The following is a 13,043-nucleotide window of genomic DNA, read 5'->3' as shown; positions in this document are numbered from 1 at the left end:
CAGGCGTAGTCGGATCAATCTTCGAGCTGTAACTCTCCCGAGGGACAAAAACACCCAAAACAGGTTTATTTTGGCCTTCTCGCTTTTTTCTTGTCCTTTAGTCTCATTTTAGTTAATAATGGTTTAGTTTATATTTTTAGGCCTTAGTTTGCAATAATATGTGTCCTTTACTTGGCACATTCCTCGATATTTATGACTCGAGAGAAGGCCGAGAATTTCATGGAAGAAAAAGCCTTGAAGCAAAGAACAGCTAAGAAGAAAATAAAAGTCTGAGCACCCCGATCATCTCCTAAAGCAGCAGCAAGCACGCGCAACCAAGAAGCAGCACCGCAGCACCCCAGCTCGACAGCCATGGTTGTGGGCAAGATCTCCATGGGCGCGGATAGAGGACCTTCCAGCTTTGGCCATCATCCTAGAGATGGCTGGGAGATGCGCTGCCACGGGCGCGGATTTATGGGTTTTCCTTCGCGTTTTAAATTCGATTTTCCTCCGTTTTCTTATTATATATATATAGGACGACTTCCTAATATTCGAAAAAAAAGAGAAGTCTTTATATTTTTTCTCTCTCCTCTAATGAGGATTAAGCTTAGATTAGGATTTTCTCTCTCTATTTTAGGAGTAATTTTAGAGAGAGATAGCTTCGATTTCAATGGAGATTTGAGATATTGAAGAAGCAACTTTGTGGATCTCTTCTCAATTATTCAATAATGAGATTTTCTAACTTTCTCTCACCTTTATCTCTTTCATTAATTCTTGATTTTGCTTAATTGTTTGTTGATTTGAGTAGTTAATTAGTTTACTAGTTCGATTCTTGGTTTAATTTTTGTTTAGCTTGTTTTTCATGTTTTTGTTCATTATGTTTGCTTAGATTTTATTCTAGGGAAATGGATGAAGGTTATGTTGATGAATTGAATATTGATAGCAGGTAATGCCAATTCACTTAGAAGATAGAGTATGGTAATGCAATTCACTTACTTGTATGATTTGTATGCAATTAATTCTTGATTATTGTGTATGGAAGATGCTTAGATGGATTAGAATCTTTCTAGCTAATTGATTCTATGTTTATAATTGCGCTTTCAATCAATTGTGCAGAACTGAGTTGTTTGAGAGTCTAGATTCTTCCATGCCTATGCTAGATTAAATTAGTTGCACAGGAGTAAATTACTTAGTAGGATAATTAACATGCTTAATTGCGCGGGAGTGAGTTTAGTGTGTTGATCGTTCCTAATTGAGATCATTTTCATCTTATTGAAATTTTGTTATAGAATGCATTGATGTAATTGGATTATGATTTCCCTAGTTTTAGTAGTTTGCTCTAAATATCTTATTTGATTAGGGTAGTAGCCCAACGACTTACACCACCCGCGGTCAATAATCTTGTTGTAACAAACATATGTAGTACATAATATGTTTTTCCAAAAAAAAAAAAAAATGGCCATATCGCCCATATGTCACAAATTATGTTAAGAATATTATTATTGTTTTTTTGCTTAAATTATAGTTGCCAATATGTTTTTTGTGGAAAGTTATATCAAATCTTTTTCCTAAAAAAAAAAAAGGTTGTATCAAAATCTTTTGTTCTAATTTGTATGCAATTTTCATTATATGTAGAATTTATTTCTTAAATAGAATAAAAAAAAAATGCCTAAGGACACACCAAAACATGACAAGTGTCATTGTTGGTGTGTCTTTGATTATTGATTGATTGATTGATTATTGATAACCTGGTTTAATAGAGGTAGAGTTGATCATCGGTAACAGAAAGATCTATTTTAGGCATTTCGTGATGTTCCCACACAATGCAATCTTTGAAAGTTTGGAGTACTTTAATCATCAAATGTTTATCTTACTCTGGCAATCTTCGTGAGCTATTGAGTCAAGATGTTGCTTGTTAGGATATTGATAAATTGCACAATCTTTTTTTACCATTTGAATATGATAAGATACTTTAGCATCCCGCTGAGCAATAGACTTCCAAGGAATAGTATCTGTTGGGATTTGAAGAAAATTGTGGAGTACTCCATTTGGTTAGCTTACCTAGCCATGTTTGATGATGATTAGAAGCGTGAGGAAGAAGCTCCATCTTTTGATTTCACTCTTTGGAGTAGAATTTGGCAACTCGATGTTCTCCGTCATATCAAAATATTTCCTTGGAGAGCATGCGAAAAAGCCGTCCCCACTGGGTGTAAATGCGTAATACTCCCTTTGTCCCTTAATGTAAAGCTTCTTTCTAGCGGTTATTATTCACATAATAAAGAGAAAGAAGCTTTAAATTTAGAGACGGATAGAGTATTAATTACCTAATTAGAGATTAAGATCAAGATTATTGTACTTGTCAAAGGGACTATGAGACTATGGTCCATGTTAATAGGGACTGCGAGCTTGCGTGGGACATTTGGAGTCATATTCCTTTTGCCCATGTTGCTGATTCGAGGATGGGTAATATACTAATATTGTAAGATGCTCTGGATAGTATTTGCTCTCTTCAACTTGTTTTAAATACTTATTATTTATTTCTTAATAAATTCATATCAAATCAGACCACATCAAAAAAATTTGAATCGGGTTAGATTTTTTATTATCATTTACTTTTGCTAAATATTGTTAATTACGTATTTAAAAAATTTATGAAAATTAAATTACATATTTAAAAATTTCATAATGACACGAATCTAACAAGATTCATGTTGATCATGTTTTTCTTTATAGATTAATACTCCCTTCGTTTTTTTGTTTTTTTTATTTACATCACTTACAAATGCACGGAATTTTATGAGATTAATAATATTAGTGGATGAATAATATATTATAATAAAAGTAATGATGGGACCATGAAAGTGAAAATATGTGATAGAGTAGTGGGGATCATGAGAAAAAGAAATGATAAATTAATTTAAGTGGGGTTTATAGTAATAGAGAAAAATAACAAAATATAGTGTAAAGTTACTATATATAGAATTGATGCAAATAAAAAACACCCATAAAAGGAAAATGATGCAAATAAAAAAAAGGAAGGAGTAGTAAAATGCGATCAAAGTTTAGTCATATAATTAAATTAGATCAAACGACCATGCAAATAATATAAATTCATCTCAAACCAGATTAGACCTTACTACAATCAAACCAGATAATCAAATTAGGTCTCCTTGTTTCAAATGAAGAGAACAAGTTTTTATTACTCTATGTTGGGGCGTTGGGCTATTAAGGGAGCTTGAAATTCTTGGATCATGGAAGGTGAAGTCCCTGCCTGAGATGTGAAATATGCATATGCTAGTGTGAGCCATCATGAGTCTTGGTCTCTACCTGCTCAAAGATCGTTCAAATTAAATGTTGATGATGGTTACGTGTGTTGGAAATAGGTAATGCAAACGGATTCTCACGCCCGATCGGGCGGTCATCGCCTGACCGGGCGGAGGTGGCTAAGGAAAATAGGAGAACTCTCACGCCCGATCGGGCGGCCCTCGCCTGACCGGGCGACGGACTCGAGTTTTTGACGAGCCCGATCGGGCGGCTTTCGCCCGATGGCTTGCCCGGGGTGGGTTTTCTAGATCGCCTGACCGGGTACTGTTCGCCCGACCGGGCGCGACACCAGGTTTGGAAAAACTTCATCTCGCGCCCGATCGGGCGGCTGCTTGCCCGATCGGGCCCTCTTTTTTTCCTAGGTCGGTTTGCTTTACTTGTCTCCATTTTCAAGCCGAAAACACAAAAAACCAACCCTTTGAGATCTGAACAGTTCTTGAGCAATTCCACTCTTCGAGTTCGGGTGCACGGATTACGGAGAGAGTTGCGTTAAACTGGGGGGCGTGCGTCACTAGGAAACTTGTACCGGTGGTGGCGTATTTCGCTTCTAAGGCAATGGATTATTGTTCCACTACGCGACTGTGAGTTTGGGATCTTCAATCCAGGGAAGTTCTAATCTTTTGTTTGTTATTGATTTCAACAGTTATTTTACCAACAATTTAGAAGCAAAATAATTTATTTATTCTGTTGATATCATGACTAGCAATTCTCAAACTCGTCTATACCTAGATCTGTCTAAGGTTGAGTCTCTTGATGGAATTAATTATAAGAGATGGTCACAAAGGATGTTGATTGCTTTTGAACAAGTAGAAATTGATTATGTTTTGTTTAAGGATGCCCCAAAACCTATTGAGCAAACTAATGCAATGACTGAAATTCCTAGTACTCCTGTTCCTGGGAACAAAGAATCTAGCACTAGTCAAAGGACCACTGCTTTCATTGTTAATGAATCTGAAATCAAGAAATTTGATCGTGATAATAAGTTTGTTAGAGGTCATCTTTTGAACAGCATGAAAAACAACATATTTGATTTGTATGTTAATATGAAATCTGCTAAGGAGATGTGGGAGTCTTTAGAAAAGAAATATGGTGCTGATGATGCTGGGAAAATGAAGTATGTGACTGGAAAATGGTTGAACTTTAAATTGGTTGATACAAAGCCTATTATGGACCAAATCCATGTGTATGAAAATTATGTTGCTGAAATTCTTGCTCAAGGTATGAAGATGTGTGAAATCCTTCAGGCCAATGTTTTGATTGAAAAATTAACTGATTCCTGGTGTGATTATCGAAATCACCTCAAGCATAAAAAGAGGGATTTAACCCTAGAAGAACTTGTGAGCCACATGAAGATTGAGGAAGCCAATACGCTTAAGGATGTTTCCTCTAAGCCAAAGAATGTGTTAGCAATCAAAGCTAACCTTGTTGAATCCAGTGCTGAATCTGACAAGAAAGCAGGTGACAATCGTGCCAAGAAGGGGAACTTTGAGAAGAAGGGAAATCTCCATGCTAAGGGCAAGATTGGGAAGAAAATCATTGTCAAGTGTTGGTCATGTGGTGAAGTGGGACACTTTGCTTCACAATGCAAAAACAAGAAGAAGAAGAAGAATATGAAGTCGAGTGGAGGGAATAAGGGTCAGGCTCATCTGGTTGAGAATAAGGATGAAGATGTCATCACTGCAGTTGTCTCTGAAGTCAACCTGGTTGAGAACAACAGTGAATGGATCGTGGACACTGGTACATCTAAACACTTCTGTGCTAACAAGGACCTGTTTATCAGTATGGAAGAGGAAAAGGAAGGTGAACAAGTCTACATGGAAAATTCAAGCAGCTCTGAGGTACTTGGAAAGGGCAAAGTGGTTCTGAAGCTGACTTCAGGGAAGACCTTTGCCCTTCACAATGTGTTGTATGTTCCTTCTCTTTGTAGAAATTTTAATTTCTGGTGCTTTGTTAAACAAAGTAGGAGTTAAGTTAGTCTTTGATGCTAATAAACTTGTGTTAACCCGTAATGGGGAGTATGTTGGAAAGGGTTACCTTAGTGGGGGCCTATTTGTTCTTGAGATTGTAACTGTTTCTTCAATGAATAAGATTTCTACTTCTGCTTATATTGTTGAGTCCTTTGAATTATGGCATAGTAGATTGGGTCATGTTGGTGCAACGAAATTGAAACAAATGAAAAGTTTAAATTTTCTCCCAAACATGTTATTAGATGGATTTGAAAAATGTGAAGTGTGTGCGGAGTCTAAATTCGTGAAGAAACCCTACAAACCTGTCACGAAGAGAGATACCACACCACTTGAGCTAATTCATTCAAATTTAACAGACTTTAAGAACTTGGAAAGTAGACGCGGGAAACGCTACTACATCACCTTCGTTGATGATTGTTCGAGATATAGCAAGGTGTATCTTTTGAGGACAAAAGATGAAGCTGAGTCCAAGTTTCTTGTGTATAAGGCAAAAGTAGAAAATCAGTTGGAGCGGAAAATAAAGAGAGTTCGCTCAGATAGGGGTGGAGAGTATGGCTTTGATTTCCTCAAGGATTTATGTGAAAGTGAGGGAATCATTCATGAAGTATCTTCCCCGTATACTCCGCAGCAAAATGGTGTGGCAGAAAGGAAAAATAGGGCCTTGAAGGAAATGATGAATGCAATGCTCCTAAGTTCCGGGTTGCCAGACAATTTGTGGGGTGAAGTGGTTCTATCAGCTAATTATGTACAGAATAGAGTAACTCACAAGAAGTTAGACAAGACTCCATATGAAATATGGAAGGGTTATGCTCCAAACTTGAATCACATGAAAGTGTGGGGGTGTCTAGCTAACGTGGGTTATCCATCGTTCAAGCGCTTAACTATAGTTTCTAGGACCTATGATACAGTGTTCATTGGCTATGCTGAGAATAGTGCCGCATACAGGTTTATGAGTCTGGAAGGTCGCTCTATATCTGAATCTCGTGATGTAAAGTTCTTTGAACAGTATTTCCATTGAAGAAAAACTTAGTTACTAACGATGTTTCTTCAGTTTCTTCATCTGCAGAGCCAGAAGATGCTTCCCCTAGGATTAAAAGTGAGATTCAACCTAGGAGAAGTAAAAGGAAAAGAGTGGAGACAACCTTTGGACCAAATTTCCTAACAGCCTTTATAGCAGAGTATGGAAATCTGGGTGAATTCGAAGATGATCTAGATGAGATCATGTTGTGTCTACAGGTTGTGGATGAAGATCCGAAATCGTTCGAAGAAGCTATGAGTTCAGTAGATGCAACCTTCTGGAAGGAAGCTGTGAACAGTGAGCTTGACTCAATCATGTCTAATGGGACCTGGGAGCTTGTGGACCTGCGAAAAGGGAGCAGAGCTATTGGGTGAAAGTGGATTTTCAAGAGAAAAATGAGAACCGACGACACCGTGGAGAGGTTCAAAGCTAGATTGGTGATAAGAGGATTCACTCAAAAATTTGGCCTTGATTATTTTTATACTTATTCTCCTATGACTAAAATTGCCACTATTCGTGTTTTGTTTGCCTTAGCTTCATCTTACAAATTGATTGTGCATCAAATGGATGTTAAGACAGCCTTTCTGAATGGCGGTTTGGAGGAGGAGATCTACATGGAGCAACCTCCGGGTTTTGTAGTTCCTGGCATGGAGAATAAGCTGTGCAGACTAAAGAAATCCTTGTATGGCTTGAAACAAGCTCCGAAGCAATGGTATGAAAAAATTCATAAAACTGTTCTTAGTTTTGGTTTTGTCGTCAATGGTAGTGATGCATGTGTGTACTCTAAGATGTTTGGTGCGCAATGTGTGATATTATGCATGTACGTTGACGACATGCTCCTGTTTGGCACAAATATGTATGTCATAAATGAAACTAAGAAGTATTTGAATTCAAAGTTCGAGATGAAGGATTTGGGAGAGGTAGATGTGATCCTTGATGTTAAAGTTACTAAAACCAAGAAAGGGTATTTTTGTCTCAGTCTCACTATGTAGAGAAAATTCTGAAGAACTTTAATTGTTTTGATTTGCCTCCATTGAGAACGCCCTTTGACCCTTCTGGAACTTTGGTGAAAAATGTGGGAGACAGTGTGTCTCAAACTGAATATGCTAAGGTGCTTGGTAGTCTGATGTTTTTAATGAACTGCACTCGCCCTGATATGCTTTCGCAGTTAGTAGACTTAGTCGCTATACTCATTGTCCTAGTGAGCAACATTAGGTTGCTTTGAGGCGTGTGCTCAGATATCTGTGTGGAACCGTGTCTTGGGGATTGAATTTTGTTGGTCATCCTTTGGTTCTTGAAGGGTATTGTGATGCAAATTGGGTAACAGGAAGCGATGAAACAAGTTCTACAAGTGGCTATGTGTTTACCCTTAGTGGGGGTGCAGTTTCATGGAAGTCTGGAAAGCAGACGTGTATAGCTCGATCGACAATGGAAACTGAGTTCGTCGCATTGGATCTTGCTACACAAGAGGCAGATTGGTTAAGAAATTTGCTTATTGATATTCCTTAATGGGGGAAGCCGTCACCGTCTATGTCTATGCATTGTGATTCACAAGCTGCTATATGTGTTGCTAAAAACAGCGTTTACAATGGTAAGAAAAGGCACGTAAGAGTCAGACACGAGTCTGTGAGGCGGTTTATTGTGAATGGGGTTATTTCGTTGGACTTGTTCGAACAGAGAAAAACCTGGCAAATCCTTTTACTAAGGGATTAAGTCGTAGACTAGTGGTGGAGTCATCAACTGGTATGGGTTTAGGACCTATGTTGTAATGACCTGAAGTGGTAGTTATTCAAGCTATGTGACATGATACTTTGGTTTTAATAAATCTGGAACCTGTTTTGGTTTATTTGTTTCATTGGCATGAGTCATGTGGATTTGTTATTTATGTATCATGTGTTTGAATCTATTACTCTATAAGAGTGGTAAGTTTTACCAGTTAGATTCTGCTAGGATGAGTTTGTCTCTTAATGCCATTAGTCTAGTTGTTTTCTGAGCAGGGATAGATGGAGGTTCTTAAGAGAGTTAAGACCTTTATTCCAGTGGATCTTGAAACAGGATAGATAATGACACCGAAAGTTGAAGGGTTGAACTTATGTTCTTAATGTTCTAGTTCCATTGCATGTAATTCTCTGGTTTGCAAGGCGCTTAACCGTGTTTAAGCCTGCAGGGAAAGACCTTTGAATTTGCTGGGAACGTGTGTGAATAACACATAGGTTGAACACCTACGTGAGTACGAGAGGTGGCCTCTCTCAAGGGAAGACTGGAGTATTGTTTTCCTGAAATACTCATGAGAGCCCAAGTGTTGGCCAAGATCGGCGGAGTTTCTTAAGCTCTAAAGTCAAGGTATGTGTATTCAAGGTCCCTTCCTCGCTCCTAGGAGTTCAAATCTTAGGATACTCACTAGGGAAGTGTTGAAAACCTTGTGCACTAAGGTGTTAGTTCAAACCTTTGGATACTAGCATTTAAGTACTAAGACTTTCATTTACTGTTCAGATTTCATGTTGAAGATCCGCTCGCATTAGTGGGGGATTATTGGAAATAGGTAATGCAAACGGATTCTAACGCCCGATCGGGCGGTCCTCGCCCGACCGGGCAGAGGTGGCTAAGGAAAATAGGAGAACTCTCGCGCCTGATCGGGCGGCCCTCGCCCGACCGGGCGACAGACTCGAGTTTTTTACGAGCCCGATCGGGCGGCTTTCACCCGATGGCTCGCCCGGGGTGGGTTTTCTAGATCTCCCGACCGGGCGCGACACCAGGTCTGGAAAAACTTCATCTCGCGCTCGATCGGGCGGCTGCTTGCCTGATCAAGCCCGCCTTTTTTCCTAGGTCGGTTTGCTTTACTTGTATCCGTTTTCCGGGACTCATATAAATACGATCCTTGCCTCTTCATAAGAGATTCATTCACTTTTCAAGCCGAAAACACAAAAAACCTACCCTTTGAGATCTGAACAGTTCTTGAGCAATTCCACTCTTTGAGTTCGGGTGCACGGATTACGAAGAGAGTTGCGTTAAACTTGGGGGCGTGCGTCACTAGGAAACTTGTACCAATGGTGGCATATTTCGCTTCTAAGGCGGTGGTTTATTGTTCCACGGCGCGATTGTGAGTTTGGGATCTTCAATCCAGGAAAGTTCTAATCTTTTGTTTGTTATTGATTTCAACAGTTATTTTACCAACAACGTGAGTGAGGTTGGTAGGCTATGGTGTGGGCACAGTGGTGAGCAATGGTGATGGTTTGGTCTGTGTGTATCTTACATCCCATAAGAACCAGAGATAGCGAAGTTAAACAGTGGCGGATCTTAGAAAAATTTCTTTTATATGCCGAGCAAAACTAAATGTGCTACATATAAATACAAAGTATACAACTAGAGTAATAAAAACAAATAATATAAGTATTATTGAATAACATGAGAATTGCGAACATTAATATACTGATAAAGAGAAAGGAAGTACAATATGTATATATAGCACTAAAACTTACCTATGGAGCTTTGATGAGAGTGAAAATCATTTGATTTTACAAAATAATAATATTAATAACCTACTGTTTCTTGATAATTTCCAATAGCCAATTGATAAATATAGAGATTGTAATTTGCAAATTTAATTTTGCTACTTTCTAGGATCTAGGGTTTATAAAACAAATAGGGAAAAAAAAAAACAAACTAGGGAATCTAGGACTAGGAGATAGAGTAGGTTGGAAAGTCAATAGTATTTGAGATTTTGAGTACAATTACACGTGCGAGATACAAATTTGGGCCAATATACAATTCTTTTACTGCTATATCATTTACTCAACTCTAATTTTTTTGGACCAATACCAGGGGCCAGGCCTTTGATGGCCCCGCATGAAGATCCCCCTCAGGAGTCAAATGAGGTTTTATGCGGTGCACAGCTTGCAAAGTAAAGGAAACGAGAAAAAAAAATATTACGAAAACAAGCTTCAAATACATGAACTGAATAACAAAACACAAAAGATGAACAAAAAAAAAGTTATGAAAACAAGCTTCAAATACATGAACTGAATAACAAAACAAAAAAGATGAACAAAAAATTTATGATATTACTCTTTTAGTCTTGGAATAATGGATGCACATAACAACCTTATACAATTGCTCTAGTTTGCCCCTTTACAAACTAAAAAAAAAAAGAGAAATAGGGCCATCAAACAAGTTGTGTCTTGTTGGTTTGTGTGATATTAAATGGTTTGATGAGCTCTTAACCCAAACCTAGCCTATTTATGAAATCGGTTGAAAATCCTTGAATCAAACCTAACCTGTTTATTAAATGGAATACTCGGGTAAAATTTTACCCACTTATCTTTATTAAATCATGCAAGTAGCACTGTCAAAACGGTTTGACAGTTCGGGTTCGGTTCGGTTTTGAATCGGTTCGGTATTAAATTGGGTCGGTTTCAGTTCGGTTTAAATAGTTATCGGTTCGATTCGGTTTCGGTTTATTCTTGAGTGGTTTTAATTCGGTTCTGGTTGTAAACAGTTCGGGTAGTAAACGGTTCAGTACAGACGGGTTGCGGTTTGTTAACGGTTTGGTGTAAACGGTTTTTATCTCGATTCAAACAATTTCGGGTTGGGAACGGTTTTGGGTTAGAAACAGTTCGGTTCTTTTTCGGTTCAGTTTATAACTAATTCGGTTCTTTTTCGGTTCATTTTATAACTAGTTCGGTTCTTTTTCGGTTCATTTTATAACTAGTTCAGTTCTTTTTTGGTTCAGTTTATAATAATGCTCGATCGCTAGTAAACATGTGTGAATAATTAAATTTCATCCTTTTAACTTGATTTTAATATTCTCTTTATAGTAAGTATTTTGTAGCTGATTCGTGTATAGGCAATCCGGTTCATAAACGATTTGGTTTGCAAGCGGTTCGGTTTATATACAGTTCGGTGCAAACGGGTTGTGGGTTGTTAACGGTTCGGTGTAAACGGTTTTCACCGGTTCAAACAGTTTCGGGTTGAAAGTGATTTCGGGTTAGAAACAGTTCGGTTGTTTTTCAGTTCGGTTTTATTTCAGTTCAGTTTAGAACTGGTTCGATTCATTAACGGGTTCGGTTTTTATACGGTGTAACGTTATTCGGATCGGTTCGATTTCGGATTCATTTACATACGGCTCGGGCTAGTTTTCGGTTTCAAAAAAAACGATTTTTAATCGGTTCGGTTCTCATTTGGGTCGGTTTATTTTGGGCAGTTAAACGGTTTCGGTTTGAAATTTGACAGCACTACATGCAAGACATTATATAGTTCACTACATACTCTATAATAAATAAATAACCAAACTACGACAGGAGAGCAAGGTGAAGGAAGAATTTCATAAGATTTGCGGGTGACTAACAAAGGGTAAGTAGTAAAATTTGTCCACCCAAACCAGAAATTTTGCCCATTAAAAATTTCTACTAAAATATTTATACTACTAAATTATGCTCTTAGGAGGGTCAGTAATCGGGTTTTGCACGTTATATTTCAAGTTGAAAATTCCAACTCAAACCCAACCTATTTGATTTCATGTCAACCTAATTACTAAAGCAGTCAAAAATTTTAGAACCAAACTCGGCTATTTTGGGTTGAATTATCGTATCGTGTGACCTTTTAATAATCACAAGCCCATAAAAAAAAAGAACAATATTTTCCCCTTTAATAATAGCATATGTTGGAGCTTAGAGGCTCGAAAAAAAAGATAGAGACTACACATACAACATAATATGACAAGTTGACAATAATATATTGCGCAAAATAAAATAGGCATTTTTCCATTAAAAATCAATTTTTATTTGAATTTCAAATAAAAATTTGAAACCTAAAATCTTGAAATCAAATGGTTAATCATCCACAAAAACTACCTCCATTAACTAACACACTTGCCTATGTATACATTGAAATATCAAGTGCATCAATAAATGTAAAACGAGAAAAGTAATTTATTTTTTTTCTGTTTTTTTTAAGACGGAAGAAGTATTTGATGTGCATAAAAATAACAAAATCATTTAAAATTCAAATAGGTTAAATTTTTTTTAATTTTAGTAGGAAAAGGCCCAATTTTATTGTATGTTTGAATTAATTATATGTATTTCCTTAAACTTTATGTATAAACAATGCTCTTTCTCTTGCTTTTAGGTAGAGGGACCAACAAGAGCAATTGCATAAGTAGTTAGTTGTGTGCATCATTTTTAATTTTTGTTCAAAACACTCTTAAAATAGGCAAACAAAGCCCAATACTATAAGGAGGTAGCATTTTAAACCTATGTTCCACGGGTCACTTTAATACCTATTATATTATTTGAAAACAAAACTATAGATACCACCTATCCTTCTCTTCATTACCATTTGAATTTATTTTACTATAATTTTTCATGATAAATCATTTGCATTGTATAATTCTGCTTGCCTCAACAGTCAATCATCCCTATTCATCTACAACATTTGAATCCCTTTAACATTATTTATTAATTGTACTATTACTTTCCCTACTTAATTCACATATAATAATTCTTTTCTTCTCATACACATGCAACAAAAGGCACTATATTGGCCTATTGGGGCTTTAATGCTTGAAGGAAGATTTATGTAAAGGATAGAGGCCACACATACAACATTAAACCATCTACAATGGTGGTATTAGTGAAAGTTTTTTTTAGGAGTATTTTTTGCAAAGAATATCAATAAGTTGGTATCTAAAATTAACAACTTCCAACTCTCAAAGAAAGTTGCTTAAGTTTAGATACTCAAATTTTGAGTCTCATTTGACA

Source organism: Chenopodium quinoa, unplaced genomic scaffold, assembly GCF_001683475.1.
Source record: "Chenopodium quinoa cultivar QQ74 unplaced genomic scaffold, ASM168347v1, whole genome shotgun sequence".
NCBI classification, from domain to species: Eukaryota; Viridiplantae; Streptophyta; class Magnoliopsida; order Caryophyllales; family Amaranthaceae; genus Chenopodium; species Chenopodium quinoa.
The sequence above is the reverse complement of the archived record's forward strand: the minus strand, read 5'-3'. Positions refer to the sequence as shown.